The following is a 19876-nucleotide window of genomic DNA, read 5'->3' as shown; positions in this document are numbered from 1 at the left end:
GGATGACAACCCTCCCCCCAAACTGCGACAAAAGGGCCAAAACATACCTGGTCATATGGGTTTGAAAATGAATAGCCCTGTAGGCCAGAGTGGCAGAAGTATACACTTTTCCCCAGCCTCAACAAAGCCCAACGGCCTTTATCAGAAGGAAGAAAGGAGTTTGGAAGAGGGGGGAAAGCTTGGATGACTTGTCAGCAGAAGGACAGACCACAGCAGGGTCTGAAGGAGGACACTTGTAGAGGTACTTAAAGGCCTTAGGCACCTAATAAAAATGGTCAGGCTTCTCAGGAGCTGGAGGTTGGGAATATGCAGCAACAGAAGTAGCTGTAAATGTATCAGAGGCATCCAACACAGGGGGACAGCAGATGGTTTAGGAGATTCCATCTGCAACAGCTCATAATACTTTTTTTTTTGAATATCAAAGACGTGAGCAGTCCTACTTAAAATACTCCATCACGTGAACTACTATGTCCCCAAAAGACAACTTCTGAAAGGAAGAGTCAGGATTCAAGGGATCCTCTTCCACAGACCCACTGTCTAAAGGCGAGGTAATCTGTGAAGGCCAACAAGTCATCCCCTGACTCCACCTCCTCATCTAAAGAATCAGACTCTCTAGTCCTATTTGCTGGAGTAGGGGACCAAGGAGAAGCAGGAACAGACACCTCCCTGAGGTGGTGTTATGGCAATCAGGACACTGAACAAGCCCTGGGTAAACTCCAGCCATTCTCTTTGAGGATTCTGAGCAATGTGCTTAATTATCTGCAACAATTTGTAATTTCAAGCTCCTAAATATTTTAAGACTGACTTTTCACTATTGTGTATGCTTCTATTTTACCTTGGAGCACTTCTCCCTGGGCCTCTGTTTTAAAAGGGTCTTGATGGCCCAGCTTGATAATCCCAGTAGAAAAACATAATAGCTAAATACATAAATAAACAACATGTACTAGCTGTCATGTAGCCACATGGCCAACTGAGTATAAGGCCCCAAGTCTAAACAAATCCTGCAGTCTGCTAAATTAGCTCCTCCAGAACTTTATATGCTAATATATCCAAAGTTATTTCAGTCCCATCTAAAGACAACATCTGTGCAAGTTAACAACAACAAAAACAGCAAATAAAATAAGGTTCTTCTAAAATGGATGACAAAACTTGGAGTCTAACAGGTTTGCAGCAGCACACTGCATCTTCAGGGTACTAAAAGAAGGGAAGGATTTTTTTTTCAGAAGTGGACTAAGAAACTTTCTAGTCACCACTAAGTACCTGCTCTGAAAATATGAGATTGCTTAGTGTTGAGGGATATGGTTAACATATTATTACAGCATATAGTGTACAAAGAGAAAGAGAACAGAAAGTAGCTAAAAAGTTAAGAAACATTTAAAAGAGAAGTGTAAATAATGCTCTTTTGTTACTCCAAATTAAGCATCTCTACTGCATGGCTCAATAATCCTCCATATCAAAGTACAAACTAAATGGATACCAAAAAGGAAGATGCGTACAGATAAAGTTCACCCCACAACACTTCGCAATATGATTTCCACTTCCTCAAGACTGAGCATTGCACTTTTTCCTATTAAAGGAAAATGATGGAAAAAAAAAAATAAAAAGAACATGGACTAAAACGCTGAACAGTAAAGGCTATCATCATCAATCATTCTAGTATTCTCATAGAATAGGATAAAACAAAGTACTTAAGCTGTATAAATACTGCTATAAAACCTGAGAGAACAAATAATATGAACCAATACAGCTATATAAATCAATCTACCCAAAACTAAAATTAAGGCATGGCTTTTTTTTTACTCCTCTCTTTCTGGCCTACTGATCTGCCTGTAATCACCAAGAACCAATCCTTACTAACCCATTTGCTCCCTCTGCTTCCTAGTGCCACTGACACAGGCCATGGGAGGTGACCGACATGGGCTTCAGGATAAAAAGTCGGTGAAAGTCAGGAGATCCCTTCTCGGCTCCTAACCCCTCCTCCAGTCGGCTGGAAGGCACTATGCAATGTACACTATACTTCACTTCCATGTGCTCTTCTACACATATGGAATGCTTAAAAAGCACTAACTTTCTTGACAGGTTCTCCCTCATATTCTGCTTTCTAACACAAAGCACATACTATGGTCCTTCAGCAGGAAGTGTACTATCATCTTCTAGAATGGGTGAACCACGGCTGACTTCTTTTATTTCAAGCTCTCTCTACTTAGCTCCTACAAAACTTGTGACACTAATTAATCCTAAGTCACTTCAATCCCAGTAAAGGCTCCATCTGTGCCATAAAGCACACAAATGGCACTTTTTCACTTGTATCAAACAAAAAATTACTGCATCAAGAGTTACCTCCTCTACCCCAACATATCAAGAAAAGCCATTGAAAACGGGGAAAAAAGTTATGTACTCACCATAATGTCCCATCTGAGTAGTTCTACTTTTTTTGTCTTCAACCTGCGGGTACCGGATCTAAGCTAGCAATTTCACTAGCATCTGCTCCAAGCTCCTCTCCTTACCCATAATACACATCCACTATCTTCCAACTCCCTGATCGAGCTTGCAGCCACTTATACTGAGAACCCGACCTGAAAAAACACTTACGCACCTAAAACTTCAGCCAAATAGGCTGTCCATATGGTAAGGCCAGGGGGGAAGGAGGGAGGATGGTTGAAGACAAATGAAATAGAACTACTCAGATGGAACATTATGGTGAGTACATAACTTCTTTATCTGAAGTAGTTTACTTCACTTGATCTTCAACCTGTGGGACAGAGTCCCCAGCTACTAAACTCCTTGGTGGCCCTCATGGAAGGAAGGATATTCCAGAGCACCGTGGAACCAAAGGATGCTCTCCTTCTAGAAATCAAATCCAGTTTACAGTGAGAAATAAAGGTATGAGATGAGGACCAAGAAGCTGCAGAACAAATATCATCCGATGAGACTCTCGACCAAAAGACCGCAGACGTAGCCATTGACCTAGTCGAATGAGCTTTCACCTGACCCGGAGGAGACAAACCTTTATCCTTATAGACCTGAAGGGTGCACAAGGAGATCCACCTAGAGATAGTGACCTTACAGATAGGTTTACCCAAAAAGGGTTTAGAAAAGGACACAAACAATTGATCAGATTTACAAAAGGTTCTAGTCCTGTATAAATCTTAACAGTCTACGAACATCCAACAAGTGGAGTCTTTATTCCATTTTGTTAGCAAAATTTGGAAAGAAAACACGAAAGTTAATGGTCTGATTGACGTTAACTTGTGATGCTACCTTGGAAAGAAAGAAAGGATTGGTACGAAGGGAAACCCTGTCCTTATGGAAAATCATGTATGGAACTTTAATAGACAACACTTGCAGTTCTGAAACCCTTTTAGCAGGGGTGAAAGCCACTAGAAACGCTGTTTTCCAAGACAAAAACTTAAGATCCATGGTTGCTGCAGGTTCAAATGACGGAGTGACCAAAACTTGAAGAATCACAGTACGATCCCATGGGAATAGGATCTTTGACTGGAGGGCGTAATAGGAAAGCAGCTTTAATAAAAGCTTTACACAGTCTGGAAAAGGCTAGAGAAGCAGAATTCAGGCCCACATGAAAATGAGAGATGGCAGCTAGATGAACTTAGATAGTAGAAGAGCTTGCTCCTTGTTGAAAAATATTTGCTAAAAAAAAAAAAAAAAAATATTAGAGAACAGCTGAAACAGGAGACGTGAAAGTGTCTAAACTCCTTTGAGAAGCCCAAAAGGAAAAAATACAGTTGTGTACACTTACCGTAAATGTAGATGTTCAAGTGTATTCACTGTTGTAGTCATTACATTTGGGTAATCAGCTGGCAAGCTGCCCTCAGTCGGCCAGACTAACAAAGTCTTAGGTCCTACGTCGGCTGCTGTCCCTTCTTTCATGACGTCAGGTCATCAGGGGTATAAAACATGCAGCCGACGCCATTACATCAGGTTTTATTGCCCCAGATGTCAGGTGCCCCCCTAATGGGGAGCAAATAAACACAAAACACAAAGGTATACCTCCAACCAAAAGCAAATACGCCAAAAAGGCTTTTAAGCATAGAAAAGGAAAGGAGAAGTATAGTAAGAAAAAACGAGGGGGCTGGAGGGAGGGTAACCAGGATTGCAACAGTGAATACACTTGAACATCTACATTTATGGTAAGTGTACACAACTCTACTATGTTCTTCGTGTTTCACTGTTGCAGTCATTACATTTGGGTAGATTCCCAAAGCTATGGTTGGGAGGAGGAGTTTATACAGCATTAGGGCCAGTTATAAGGCCTTGCAATACAGCAGTGGCAAAGCATGCTCTGGATTTAGAGAAAATTGGTAAATGACGGTGCTTGGTGAAAGTATGTACAGAACTCCAGGTAGCAGCTTCTATGATATCCCTGGTAGGAACACCTCTGAGAAAGGCTGCAGAAGCAGATGCAGCCCTGGTGGAGTGAGGTCTGATCCCCTGGGGGATAGGTTTTCCATGGTGCTTATAGCAGAAATGAATGCAATGGCTTATCCATTTAGAAATGGTTTGTTTTGAAATAGCCTTCCCCCTCTGCTCCTGCAGCAAATGCTACCAGCAACTGTTCAGATTTTCTTCCAGATTTAGTCCTGTCCAAGTAGAATCTTAGTAGTCTGTGCACATTCAAGAAATGCAGAATCCATTCCCCTTTGTTCTGTGGATTGGGGAAGAAGGTTTGGCAAATGAATGGACTGATTACGAGTCACACTGGAAACCACCTTGGGCATGAAGGATGGATTGGTCCCGAGACATACCCTGTCTGCATGAAAGATGATGAAAGGCTCCACTGCCATAACGGCCTGTAATTCAGAGATCCTTCTAGCTGAAGTGATTGCTAACAGGAAGGCTGTTTTCCAAGAAATAAATTTTAAGTCTGCAGTAGCAGCTGGCTCGAAAGGAGGTAGAGTGAGTTTCTCCAAAACAAAGTTAAGGTCCCAGGCAAGGGTAGGAGCTCTCCTGGGTGGTCTCAAGTTTTTTGCCCTTCTGAGATACTGCTTGAGCAGAGGATGAGAAAAGAGGAGTGGTTCTGTGTTATGGTGAGCTGAAATAGCTGAGGCATGGATTTTAATGGAGAAAAAAGACAGGCCCTTGTGAAGCATCTCAGTTAAGTATTGCAAAATCTGAGGTAGATTGGGTGCTGCTGTGCTCATTCCTAAAGACTGGTTCCAGGCACAGAATCTTTTCCATTTGTCAGCATAAGATTTTCTAGTACTAGGTCTCCTCGCCTCCAAGATAACATCCATCACAGGTTTGCTGAGGGATGATAAGGGTGAATTTAAGTGATTAGCCAGGCTGCAGGGTTCAATGTTGGAAGCTGAGGGTGCAGAATTTGGTTCTCCTGCTGAAACAGCAGGGAAGGGGTCTAAGGCAGGTGCCATGGAGATATTTGCGAAACACTGCGCAGGAGGGGGTACCAGTGTTGGCGCGGCCAGTCTGGAGCAATCAAAATAATCCTTGGTTTATCCTGTTTGACTTTTAGTAGAACTTTGGAGAACAGAGGGGGAAAGGCGCAGACTGATAGGTTTTTCCAGCTGAAGGACAGAGCATCCACTTTCCAGGCTTGTTTGTGGAGAGTCCTTGTGCAAAACTTGCCCAACTGGTAGTTCTGGTGGGAGGCAAATAGATCTATGTCTGGGCTCCCCCATTCACTTGTCAACATGTTGAAAATCCGTGGTTCCAGTTTCCACTTGTGTGGGTCCATGAGGTTTCTGCTTAGCCCGTCTGCCAGTGAATTCAATTTTCCTGGCAGGAACTGAGCTTGTAGACGCACTTGGTAGCTCAAGGCTGTGTTTCACAATGCCATGGCTAGTCTGCAGAGGGGGTAGGAATGTCTACCCCCCCCCCCCTGCTTCTTTATGTACCACATAACCATGGTGTTGTCCGTCTTTACCATTCATTGTCCTGGAAGAATGTAGTCCTTGAAGGCTGTCAGAGCATTCTGTACAGCTAACATTTCTTTTTGAATGCTATGTAGGTGCATTTGATTTGGGTTCCATTTGCCCTGAATGCACTTCCCTGCCAGGTGAGCCCCCCTTGCATAGTCTGATGCATCTGTAGTTAGGCTTTGGGCGGCAGGGGGTAGTGTGATTGGCAGTCCCTTGTTTTGGTGGCAGGCTTCTGCCCACCATAGGAACTCTAGGCGTAGGCACGGTATGATCGGAATCAGTTTCCAGGCTGTGACGATGCTGACTCCATAGACTTTTTAGATACCACTGCAGTTTCCTCATATGCAGTCTTGCATATGGAATTAAAAGAATGCAGGAGGCCATGAATCCCACGGCTTGCAGTACATGTCTTGCAGATAATAGGGTTTTTGTGACCACTTGTTTGAAGTAAGTTACCAAATGAATTTGCTTCTCTGGCGTGAGGAAAGCCATCTGAGCAGTTGTATTCAAGCTTGCACCAAGGAATGTAAGGGTACCAGTTGTGATTTATTTTCGTTTGTGGTGTACCCCAGACAAGTTAGAACCCTTTTTACAAATGCCAGATGTTTTAGAAGAATGTCCTTGTTTTCTGCCTGAATTAGACAATTGCCCAGGTATGGATATATTTGGATATTACTTTGCCTGCAAAATGCAATAACTGGAGCCAAGCACTTTGTGAATACCCTGGGTGCAGTAGACAAGCCAAAGGGCAGTGCAGAGAACTGATAATGCAAGTAGCCTGCTTTGAAGCGTAGGTATCTTCTGCAAGATTCCCTGATTGGGATGTGCAGGTATGCTTCTTTTAAATCTAGAGTTGCCAACCAGGTGCCTTTGCCTAGCATAGGAAGTAACTGGTGAAGAGTTAGCATCGTGAATTTTGGAATCTCCAGAAAGGTGTTTAGAGTAAACAGGTCCATGACTGGACGCCATGATTTGTCTTTTCTGGGTACCAGAAAAAGCCGGGAATAGAAACCTTGTCCCTTTTCCTCTTCTGGTACCAGTTGAATAGCCCCCATGCTTAAGAGGGAAGGCACTTGTTTTTGAGCCTCTGCCCACTGATTTGGGGGCAGGTGTGGCCACCCATCTGGTGTAGGCAACGTGTGGAAATGAAATCTGTATCCCTGGGACACTATATTTAAAACCCATTTGTCCTGGGTTATCAGTTCCCAGTTCTTTTCATGAAGAGCAATCTTTCCCCCCAAAGGGGCGGTTAAAAGATAAGTGTTTGGTAATTTTAAAAAGGAAGTAATTGAGACTGTTTACTATAGGGGGTGTCTTGTTATTTCCAGATTTGGAAGTGGACCCCCCCCCCCACTTAGTTCTGAGAGTCCCCTGGGACTGAAATCTGGGGGTTTTGCTGCATCTGGGTTTGGCTTGAGAGGATCTGGAAGGGGCTGGAAGGGACCAATTCTTAGTAGGTCAGTGCCTACTAAATCTTGGAGGCTGCGCTTCTAAGAAATCTTTAACAGTTTGCATAGATTTAGCTTGGTCTTCCATCTTTTTTAGAACTTCTTCAGCCTTATTGTCAAACAGGCGGTCCTGATTTATAGGAGCATCCAACAATTTAGTTTTACCATGATCAGGCAAAGATTGCTCCTTAAGCCAAGCATGCCTTCTAAGCACAAACCCAGTAACAGCAGCCCTGCAGGAGGCCTCTAAAGAATCAAAACCACATTGCAAAGTACGTTTTCCAACTTGTACAGCAGAATGCATTAAATCCTGTAAATCTTTACTTTCCACACAGTCAGGAATCAACATCATTTTCTGTTTAAGCAGTCCAATAATATGCTGGTGATATTTTAACATATGAAATTGGCAGTTTAAAGCTCTGATTGCAGAAGTATAAACCTTTTTACCCCATCTATCCAGCGTCCCGGAGTCTCTATCAGAAGGGGTAGGATTTTTACCAGTAAAAGCCTTAATGCCCTTGGGTCCCTGAAAAATGGTTTCTGTTTCTGCAACAGGATTTTTGAAAAGGAACATGTGGGACTCGGGAACCCTGTAGTACCTGTCAGGTTTACTAGGAGCCGGAGGCAGGGAATCAGAGGCCAAACTGGATTCCGAGAACACATCCACAATGTCTAGTACAGGAGGTATTGCCAAAGGCCTATGCTGAGGTAGTAGAAGGAAATCCCTAAGCCTCTTTTTTGAATCAGAAAATTCCTGGCTTTCCCAGTGGAAATTCTCCCTTAAAGTATGTAAAGTTTCCCCAAAAGAAAAATCCTCAGGAGGGGAAGCAGAGGGAATGGAATCCCCAGCTTCAAAATCCTCATAAGTAGGTGTGGACAAATCCAGGTCATTAGAAGAGTCAAAAGAAACAGAATCCTGCTCAGATGCTCAGGTAAGAGACACCCTCTCCAAAGCAAAAAACACAGCATCAATGGGACCAACGGTGTCCCGGGCTGCATCCTACATGAACTCCAAGAAGAGCTAAACCCAAACATAAAACTACTGTTCAATCTCAGCCTTACTACAGGATATGTGCCCAAAGAGTGGCGTACAACAACAGTGGTCCCTCTCCATAAAGGTGGTGCCTCAACAGATCCTGGAAACTATCGCCCCATAAGCCTGACTAGCTTGGTCTGCAAAGCTATGGAAAGGATCATCATGGACCTCATAAATAAAGATATTGGGGACCTACAGACACTGGATCCTACCCAGTTCGGCTTTGTTATGGGCAGATCCTGCCTCTTAAACCTGGTTGATATCTTTGAAACAGTCACCAAGGTCATTGACGAGGGGAACGTGGTCCACACAGCCTACATGGACCTCGCAAAAGCCTTCGATACAATACCCCACTCGGGCATTATAGATAAGCTCACCAGCTTAAATATAAACCCCTATGTCACTAGATGGATTGCAAAATGGCTCAATGACAGAACCCACATGGTTAGAATTGCTGGAGCCATGTCAGACTCCAAACCAGTTACAAGTGGTGTCCCACACGGCTCAGTACTGGGACCTCTCTTGTTCGGTATATATTTCTCGGAGGTACTGGCCAACACGGAAGGACTGTGGCTGACCAAATTCGCAGATGACTGCAAACTGGGCACCATAATCGACTCTCCAGCCAACACAAGCATCCTCCAAAAGGGCCTCAAAGAAACAGACAACTGGTGCCAGAGCCATGGCCTCAAGATAAATGCCAAAAAGTGTATAGTCATCCCCTTTGGCAAAAACAAAGTGCCCACAAATTACCGCATAGGTGGTAATCCATTAAGTACAGAAGTAATTAGGGACCTGGGGACCCAGGTTGATAGCAATCTCTCATTTGACAATCACGTGGCCAAAGTGGTTAGGAAAACATTTTATATAGCCCACCTAATCATGAAGGGATTCACATCTAGATCAGGGGTGGTCATCGTGCCTCTTTACTCATCCCTCAACAGGCCCATAATTGAGTACAATGCCCCTTTTGGGATGTACCTTACCAGACACCTGCAGCAACTGGAAAGACCCCAAAAGTACCTCACCAAGAGGATCAAAGGGCTCAAACAGATGCCATATGCTGCCCGGTTAAAGAAACTCCAGCTCTACTCAGTGGCATACCGCCTGTTCAGAGGCGATTTGTGCCTGACGTATAAAGCCATGTCCAACCCGAAATTAATGGACATGCTGCACCTCAGAAAATCCAAATCCCATTGAGCTACGCGCTAGAGAGACTTGAACCTCAGCACTGAAATAAATAGGACATGCTGGAGGGACAGATTCATAACCCAGAGTCTCCCTTCACTCTGGAATAAAATCCCAGTCCAGGTTAGGCAGAGTCCCTCAATGACTCTCTTCAAGAGGAATCTTGATGAGTGGATGGGAGAACGTAGGTTTACCCCGGGTATCACTTCTGTGTCACTGTTAGACAGAGGCACAGTATACTAACCTCGAAAAAGGGCATAGCAAAATAAATTTAAAATGGGTGGCGAAAGCCAAACACATTCTGGCTAGGCTTATAAATGCCCTAGGGCAGATAGCCTAGTATGAACCTATGAACCTATAAGATTCATAAGCAAGCTCAGCCCTAGGCCTCTTGGGGGGGGTTGACTACCCCTGATTAGAGTTATTAGAGCTTCGGCCATTTTTATCATTTGTTTTTTAGGCATAGGGGCCTGAGCATCAATTTTTTTTAGACATGGATCGAGATTTACGTCTTGGTAATGAAGGAGGTGTCGTTTTAATATGCAAGTCTGTAGGCCTGAATACACCCTCAGAAGCCAGTGCCTGCACAGCGGCTCCGGACCCCATCCAAGGTAGAGACATCCGCGGGTTCCATAGTTGAACCATCTTAGGCATATGAATGAGTCTCAGTAGAAGCCTGCGAATCAGATGTAGTGGGTATCAGGGGCGGCGAAAGTGCATCACTGAGTACCGGCGAACTGGTGACTGGCTTAGAAGCGTTGTCGGCAGTTTTGGACCTTGATGGCCTGTCTCTGTCTTTATCTTTGTGTTTTTTCAGAATCCCGGTAGTCGGATGGCTAATCGACAACATTTCTGGATAATTAAACAGAGAACCGAAATAATGAGAGGAAAAAATACAATGACGACGGATAGTGGACTGATTAAATAAAGCACAAAACCAACAGTAAGGTACGTTGTGGTCAGGGCCTAGGGAAGGAATACAGTACAAATGAAAATCTTTATGAGGTATTTGCTTTCCACAAGTAATGCTATTATTAACTTTTACTGACATCGGTAAGGAGCAAGAAAAGTTTCCCCAATGGGGTACTTCACTTTACGTTGAAGACTTAGGAGCTGAAACTCTAAAACGAAAATTTCAGTAGTCGGCCGACCGGCACTTGCGAACTGCTTCTGCTTCAGGCACCGCACGGCAAGAAAAACTGATGTAATGGTGTCAGCGGCATGTTTTGTACCCCTGACGACCTGATGTCATGGAAGAAGGGACGGCAACCGACGCATGACCCAAGATTTTGTTAATAAGACCGACTGAATGCAGCCTGCCAGCAGATTACCCAAATGTAATGACTGCAACAGTGAAACACGAAGAACATCATTTCCATTTGCTACGGTAAACCTTCCTGGTGGAAGACTAGTTAGAAAAGTTGTAAATTTTAAAATCTCCACTTGCACTTTGACCTAGACCCTGAACTATGTGAAATCTGTAGTAGGGGCTTGAATTTTGTACCCGATCATCACTTCAGATTACGGGACACCTTAATTAATCTCAAATTATACACCCGGAAGTTGAACCTTTCTTTACTCTTTGGCAAGAGTGTTCAAATGAATGATAAATTAAGGGTATCCAGCACTTTTAATCCACCTATGCACCCTCTATTATCTTTATTTGAACATCTGTGCGAGGTTGACTTGAGGCACCTACAGAGAAACAATGGAAAAGGGAAGCCAAACAACCTTGATGAAAAAGGAACCGCATTCTTAAATGCCATCAAAGATTTGCCTGTACGAGTACTCAAACCAGATAAAGGAGGTGGGTTAGTTGTCATGGACACTGATGACTACAAGTCACGGATGCAGACTATGTTGGACAGCAACACTTATGCTAAATCAAGTATTAATCAAATGAATGGAGCACATATAATGATCCATAATTTCTTCAATGACTTGTTCACTGAAAGTTTGATTGGTATAGAGAGTTTGAATTATTTGACCAGCATAAGTCCAAAGACCCCAACCTTATTTGGTTTACCTAAAGTACATAAAGACCATCTAAACCCACCAATGAGAGCACTAGTCAATGCTAGGGGCTCAATTACCTATGCTTGTGCCAAATATGTGGACTTGAACTTAAAGAAGTATGCAATCAAGGAAAAGCAAGTCTGTAAGGATTCTTGGTCTTTTTTGGCGGCTATAAATGAATTTGATTACCGAGAAGATGTAAAGTTCTTGACAATTGATGTGACGGATTTATATATTTCCATTCCACATGATGTAGGAATAGAATGGGCAGTTGAGAGATTGCTATTCCACAGGGCAAATAACACTGAAGTGAGGTTATTCCAGGAAATGAACAATAACTTTGTAATGTTCAACAACGAAATATATAAACAACTGGTCGGTGTTGCAATGGGTTCCCCATGTGGTGGAAGTTATGCCAACTTGGTCCTAGCAAACTGGGAACACAGGACCATTTTTATGAACGAAGAATGGTCTGAAAGAACACTGATGTATACCAGGTTTTTGGATGACATTTTCATTCTGTTTAAAGGCACTGAATATGAAGCCCTTAACGTCTTAGACTACCTAAACAACAGCACTAGGTTTTTCACCTTCACACACACTTACCATGACAACATCATAACCTACCTTGATGTAGAGTTAAAGAAAAACACCAAGGAGAAAAGGTTTGAGGCCAGAATACGTCGCAAACCTATATATTCTAATACCATGTTACACTTTTCCAGTTGCCACCCGTTTTGTAAGAAGAGATCAGTGCTGAAAGGCCAGTTTGTTCGGGCAGCACGGATGGTTACAGAGGACTGTGCTTTCCTAGATGAATGTGAAACACTTAAACAAATGTTATTGAGTCGGGGTTACCCACACAGCTTGGTTCTGGATCTTTTAGACGAAGTTCAGTACAAAAGGAGAACAGGGTTTATAAACCAATCCTAATGCCCGACCAAACTGTACATCCAGTAGAGGGGGTAACTGTTGTGACACCACCTAACAGTTTAGACCTGAGCCTTCATTTAGTAAGTAGAGATACAACTGAGAAACCATGTATTAGTTTCATTTCTCCATTCTGTCTAGAGGCCAAAGAAATTGACGGTATATTAAGGAGAAATTGGAACCTGTTCACGACAGAACAAGGATTCCATGAAAAACTAGAAGACCGTCCACAATTTGTTTATAGAAAAGGTAGGAATCTAAAAAAACATTTTAGAAATGGACCTCAAGCCATTTTGTAGAACAGAAAGTACCTATAAATGTGAAAGTTGCAACTATCATAAATACATAGCAACAATACCAGGAGATTTGAACTAAAAGGTAGATTGATAGGTGAAGACTATTGGATTTATCTTGTTGGCACGTTTTACAGTGCGTCCTTGCCTGGCTTGTGGTGGAGTAGGAGTTGGCGTTCTTTTTTGTGGTACGCTAGTTTGTTCGTGACTTGATTTGTTTTTAAAAGGTAGATTTAATTGCAATTCTAAGTCTGTTGTTTACCTAGCAGCCTGTCAGGTCTGCCCAACCTTTATGTGGGAAAGACCGACAGGAGATTAAGGGAAAGAGTATATGAACACACTTACCACATTCGGAAAAAGACCCCAACAAATGCTTTAGCTAGGCATTGCACTGAGAACCCCACACATCATTTTCTTTTTAAAGTGATAGGTCAAGTTCCTGTCAGTACAAAAGGAAGCCCCCAACATCTAATGTTAGAGAAGCAGGAGCTTTCTCTGGCAACTGCGATTGAATTCATATACCCCCCCCAGGTTTAAATGAAGTAACTTCAATTGTGTGTATTTTGAAACTGAAAAGCTTAATACGTTAGCAGAATATTTAAGTTCAGTTCATTTTTACTACAGTTTAATATTTTTAAGCCAAGTGCAACATTTATGTGGTTTATGCAATTTTTATATATCCATTTTAAACATGTACCACCATTTATTAGTGCGATTATTTATTTATATATGTACTTGTTTACTTTAACAAATAAGATGACAGTGGACTGTTTCTTTAAATTTATGTATGTATTTGTACTCTGATTTGTACTCAGTGATGTCACATTTCAAAGATTATTGTGACAGGTTTAATATTTTTTAATTGGAGCCAGTTGACTTGTACTTAAATGAAAGAAACGTGTATGTTATTTATCTGTAGTCTACTATTGTGGAGACGAATAACGCTTTACTTTAATAAACCAGTGTTAATGTAAGCGTTGTTGTTCCAGTGGTCGTTTTTTCTGGATTTTCGTTTTTGTTTTCGTGCTTAGACAAGGAATGACAGGAATCATTGTTTCAAGGTCCTGAGAATGTTGACACCATAAACTTTTTAGATACCACTGGAGTTTCCTCGTGTGCAATCTTGCATATGGAATTAGCAGAATGCAAGAAGCCATGAACCCCAGAGCTTGCAGTATTTTCCTTGCAGACAGCTGGGTTTTTGTGACCAACAGTTTGAAGTAGGTTGTCAAATGAGCTTGTTTCTCCGGAGTGAGGAATGCCATCTGGGAAGTTGTGTTCAAGCTTGCTCCCAGGAACACAATCTTTTGGCAGGGTACTAGGTGAGATTTCTTTTCGTTGACTGTGTACCCCACTGAGGTTAGAAGTTTCTTTATAAATGCCAGGTGTTGTAATGTTTCTGCCTGAATCAGACAATCGTCCAGGTATGGGTAAATTTGAATATTTCTCTGCCTGCAAAATGCAATGGCTGGAGCTAGACAATTTGCGAACACCCTGGGCGCAGTAGATAAGTCAAAGGGAAGTGCAGAGAAAGTACAGTTGTGTACACGTACCATAAATGTAGATGTTTGAGTATATTCACTGTTGCAGTCATTACATTTGGGGTAATCTGCTGGCAGGGTGCCCTCAGTCGGCCTGAATAACAAAGTCTTGGGTCCTGCGTCGGTTGCTGTCTCCTCTTCCATGACGTCAGGGGTATAAAACATGCAGCCGGCGCCATTTTATTCAGTTTTTCTTGCCCCAGACGTCAGGTGCCCCCCAAATGGAGAACAAATATATATATATATATATATATATATATATATATATATATATATATATATATATATACACATATATACACACATACACACATATATACATATATATATATATATATATATATATATATATATATATATATATATATATATATATATTTATAAACAGCAATATATGTAAATGCACTTTTAGCACCATAAACTTTACCTTCATCTAAAAGCAAATACACCACAAAAGCTTTAGAATATAGTGAAGGAAAGAGAAGTTATAGAAAAAGGGGAATGGCGGGCGGGTAACCTTGACTGCAACAGTGAATACACTCGAACATCTACATTTATGGTAAGTGTACACAAAGTACAGTTGTGTACACTTACCATAAATGTAGATGTTCAAATGTATTCATTGTTGCAGTCATTACATTTGGGTAATCTGCTGGCAGGTTGCCCTCAGTCGGCCTGAATTCCAAATTCTTGGGTCCTGCTTCAGTTGCTGTCTCCTCTTCCATAACGTCAGGTCTTCAGGGGTATAAAACATGCAGCAGACGCCATTTTCTTTAGTTTTTCATGCCCCAGATGTCAGGTGCCCCCAAAAAGGTAGCAAAAAAAAAAAAAAAAATTATATATATATATATATATATATATATATATATATATATATACATACACACACACACACATATATATATATATATATATATATATATACACACACACATATATATATATATATATATATATATATATATATATATGCACACACACACACACATATATATATATATATATATATATATATATCTATCTATATATATATATATATACACACACACACACACACACACACACACACACACACACACACACACACACACACACACGTGAGGGTCCATAAGATTTCTGCTTAAATCGTCTGCCAGAGTATTTTGTTTTCCTGGCAGGAATTGAGCTTGAAGATGTATTTGGTAGGTCAAAGCTGTGTTCCACAGTGCCATGGCTAATCTGCAAAAGGGGGTATGAGTGTGTGCCCCCTTGCTTGTTTATATACCACATGACCGTGGTGTTGTCCGTCTTTATCAGTAGTTGTCCTGGATGAAGCAAGTCCTTGAAGGCTGTTGGGGCATTTTGAACAGCTAGCATTTCTTTCCGGTTGATATGTAGATGCATTTGTTTTGGGGTCCATATGCCCTGAATGCATATTCCTGCCATGTGGGCCCCCCCAAGCATATTCCGATTAGTCTGTTGTTAAGGTTTGGCTGGCAGGGGGTAGAGTGAAGACCCATCCCATGTTTTGGTGACATGTCTTTGCCCACCATAGAAACTCCTGTTGTAGGCAGGGTATGAGAGGAATCATTGTTTCCAGACTGCAAGAATGTTGACTCCATAAACTTTTTAGGTACCATTGAGGTTTCCTCATATGCAGCCTTGCATATGGAATCAGTAGGATGCAGAATGCCATGAAGCCAAAAGCCTGCAGAATTTGTCTTGCAGATAACTGTTTTTTTGTTGCCATCAGTTTGAAGTAAGTAGTCAGTTGCCTTTGCTCGTCTGGCGTGTGGTAAGCCATCTGGCCAGTTATATTCAAGCTTGCACCCAGGAATGTTATCTTTTGAGAGGGTACCAGTTGTGATTTCTTTTCGTTTATTGTGTACCCTAGGCATGTTAGAACCCTTTTCACAAACGCCAGGTGTTGAAGAAGAAGAATGTCTTTGCTCTCTGCTTGAATGAGACGGTCGTCCAAGTAAGGGTATATTTGTATACTTTTTTGTCTGCAAAATGCAATTACTGGTGCCAGGCACTTGTGAAAACCCTGGGCGCAGTAGATAAGCCAAAGGGCAGTGCAGAGAATTGGTAATGGATTAAGCCAGCCTTGAATCTCAGGTATCTTCTGCACGATTGTCTTATTGGGACATGCAGGTATGCCTCTTTTAGTTCTAAGGTCACCAGCCAAGCATTCTTGCCCAACATGGGCAGAAGCTGCTGCAAAGTCAGCATTTTGAATTTTGGAATGTCCAGGTATGTGTTCAAAATTGAAAAATAAAGTAATGGCCGCCAGACCTTGTCCTTTCTGGGTACCAAGAACAGTCTTGAGTAAAAACCTTGTCCTTTTTCCTGTTCTGGTACTGGTTGAATGGCCCCCATATCCATGAGGGACGCAACCTGTTTCTGTGCCTCTGCCCATTGATTTTTGGGCAGACCTGGCCAACCGTTTGCCATTGGCAGAGTGTGGAAATGGAATCTGTATCCCTGTGATACTGTTTAGTACCCACTTGTCCTGGGTACTTAACTGCCAATTTTGAGCAAAAAGTGCTAATTTTCCCTCTAAGGGTGCTGCCAAAAGATAAGTAATTGGTGTAGGCAGAGGGAAGTCATTGGGACTGTTTTCTGTAAGTTTGCGCTTTATCTCCTCCAGATTTGGAGGCAGAAGCACCCCATTGCTTTGACCTGTACGAATCTTGCGCCTGGTATCTGGAACCCTTAGGGCGTCTGGATTTGCCCCTTTGAGCTCTGTCTGACACAGGAAAGGACAGTACAGTTTTGTACCTACCATAAATGTAGATGTTAGAGTGTTCACCCTGCTGCAGTCATCACACTTGGGTTATCCTGTCGTCAGGCGGTCCCGCAGTCGGCCGGAATTCCAAAGTCTTGGTCTGGCGTCGGTTGCTGTCGCCTCTTCCCTGACGTCAGTGCGCCAGGGGTATATATAATGCAACCGACGCCATTTTCTTCAGTTTTTTCTTGCCCCAGATGTCAGGTGCCCCCAAAAAGGTAGTCAGAAATTACTACCAAATGGAGTAACCACTGCACAAACACAAAATCCCTTCAGCTATAAGCAAATACATCAGTAAGGCATTGAAGAGATTTAGCTAGTAGATCAGAGGGGATGGAGGGGGGATAACCTGGACTGCAGCAGGGTGAACACTCGAACATCTACATTTATGGTAGGTACAAAACTGTACTATGTTCATCGTGTTACCCTGCTGCAGTCATCACACTTGGGTTGAATCCCAAAGCTAAGGTAGGGGGGAGGTATCATAGAGGGTTAGTGGAGGCAATAAGGCCCTGCAGAACTGCAGTGGCGAAGCCCGCCCTGGACTTAGAGTAAAGAGGTAAGTGATAGTGTTTGGTAAAGGTGTGTACTGAACTCCAAGTTGCAGCTTCTAAAATTTCCTTGGTTGGAACCCCCCTGAGAAAGGCTGTAGAGGTAGCTGTTGCCCTGGTAGAGTGGGATCTGATGGTAGCAGGAAGTGGTTTCCCATGATGGGTATTAGCAGAAACGTATGCAATGACCTATCCATTTAGAAATGGTTTGCTTTGATATAGCCTTCCCTTGGGAAGCTGTAGCATATGATACAAAGAGCTGGTCAGATTTTCTGAAAGCCTTAGTTTTGTCCAAGTAGTAACGAAGCTGCCTGTGAATGTCCAAGGAATGTAGGAGTCTCTCACCTTTGTTCTGTGGATTGGGGAAGAAGGTGGGTAAGTGGATGGTTTGATTTAAAGCTACATTAGAAACCTCCTTAGGCATAAAAGAAGGATTAGTTCGTAGAGAAACTGTCTTGATGAAAAATGAGGAAAGGTTCCACTGCCATTAGTGCCTGTAGCTCTGAGACTCTTCTAGCTGAAGTTATTGCTAGGAGCAGGGCAGTCTTCCATGATAGGAACTGAAGATCTGCAGAGAAAGCTGGTTCAAAGGGAGGCAGCGTTAGGTTTTCCAGAACAAAATTGAGGTCCCATGTTGGTGTAGGAGCTCTCCTGGGTGGTCTAATGTTTTTTGCCCCTCTGAGGAACTGCCTTAGAAGAGGATGTGAAAATAAAGGTGGATCCGTGTTGTAGTGAGCTGAAATAGCTGAAGCATGGATTTTAATTGAGGAAAAGGAAACTCCTTTGTGCAACATTTCAGCTAAATACTGTAGAATGTGAGGCATGTGAGGCTGAATTGTGTCTTGGCCTTTAGCCTGGTTCCAGGAACAAAACCTTTTCCATTTGTCCGAATAAGCCTTCCTGGTGCTTGGCCTCCTGGCTTCCAGAATAACATCCAGAACTGCTTGTGAAAGAGGAGCTGGTTGGATGTTTAGTTGATTTGCCATGCAGCCAGATTTAAAGTTTTGAGCTGGCTGTAAAGAATCTGATTGTTTTGTTGTGTGAGCAAATGGGGGATTTGAGGCAATATCCATGGTGGACTGTGGGCCATATTTTTCAATAGCGGATACCAGTGCTGGCGTGGCCAGTCTGGGGCTATGAGAATCAGTCGTGGTCTCTCCTTTTGACTTTCAAAAGAACCTTTGTGAGGAGAGGCAATGGAGAGAAGGCATATACTGTCAGGTTTTTCCAACTGAAAGAGAGAGCGTCCACTTTCCAAGCTTGATGGTGAAATGTCCTTGTACAAAATTTTGTCAGTTGATAGTTTTGAGGACTGGCAAACAGGTCTATGTTTGGAAGGCCCCATTTTTGAGTAATCATTGCAAATATTTGTGGATCTAGTTTCCACTTGTGGGGATCCTTGATGTTTCTGCTGAGGTTGTCTGCCAATGTATTCTTCTGTCCTGGAAGGAATTGAGCTTGTAACTGGACTTGGTAGGCCAGAGCTGTGTTCCATAAGATCATTGCTTGCCTGCATAGAGGGTAGGAATGTGTACCCCCTTGTTTGTTTATGTACCACATTACTGTGGTGTTGTCCGTCTTTATTGCAAGTTGTCCTGGATGTAATAGATCCTTGAAGGCTGTCAGAGCTTTCTGTACAGCTAGCATCTCTTTTTGATTTATGTGCAGATTTCTTTGATCTGCAGTCCATAGGCCTTGAATGCATTGTCCTGCCATGTGTGCCCCCCAGGCGTAGTCTGAAGCATCCATTGTGATAGTTTGCCTGGCTGGGGGCAAGGTGAAAGGCTGACCCTTGTTGAGGTGACATGCCTGTGACCACCATAGAAATTCCTGTTGTAGGCAGGGAATGAGAGATATCATTGTGTCCAAGCTGTGGCTGTGTTGAGACCATACGCTTTTTAGGTACCACTGTAATTTCCTCATATGCAGCTTTGCAAATGGTATTATTAGTATGCAAGATGCCATGAAGCCCAAAGCCTGCAGAATTTTTCTTGCAGTTAATTGGGTCTTTGTTGCCATTGTCTTGAAATATTGAGTCAGTTGTAGTTGCTTGTCTGGCGTAATATAAGCCTTCTGGGCCGTTGTATTCAAGCTGGCACCCAGGAATGTCATTTTTTGTGAGGGTACTACTTTTGACTTCTTTTCGTTTACTGTGTACCTCAGGCAGTTTAGTAGATGCTTTACAAAGGCCAGATGATATAAGAGAATG

At 42.5% G+C, this 19876-nt stretch overlaps 1 long non-coding RNA gene across 1 annotated transcript in view; it reads right to left on the bottom strand.

Annotated features, from left to right (window-relative positions):
- The window catches only part of LOC122816849, a 218138-nt gene that overhangs the window by 80132 nt on the left and 118130 nt on the right, over positions 1–19876 (bottom strand). The window lies entirely within an intron of this gene.

This window comes from Protopterus annectens, chromosome 12.part0 (genome assembly GCF_019279795.1).
Source record: "Protopterus annectens isolate FY-2018-M chromosome 12.part0, PAN1.0, whole genome shotgun sequence".
Classification (NCBI taxonomy): Eukaryota; Metazoa; Chordata; order Ceratodontiformes; family Protopteridae; genus Protopterus; species Protopterus annectens.
Note: the sequence above shows the minus strand (reverse complement) of the source record. Positions and strands in the feature narration are given on the sequence as shown.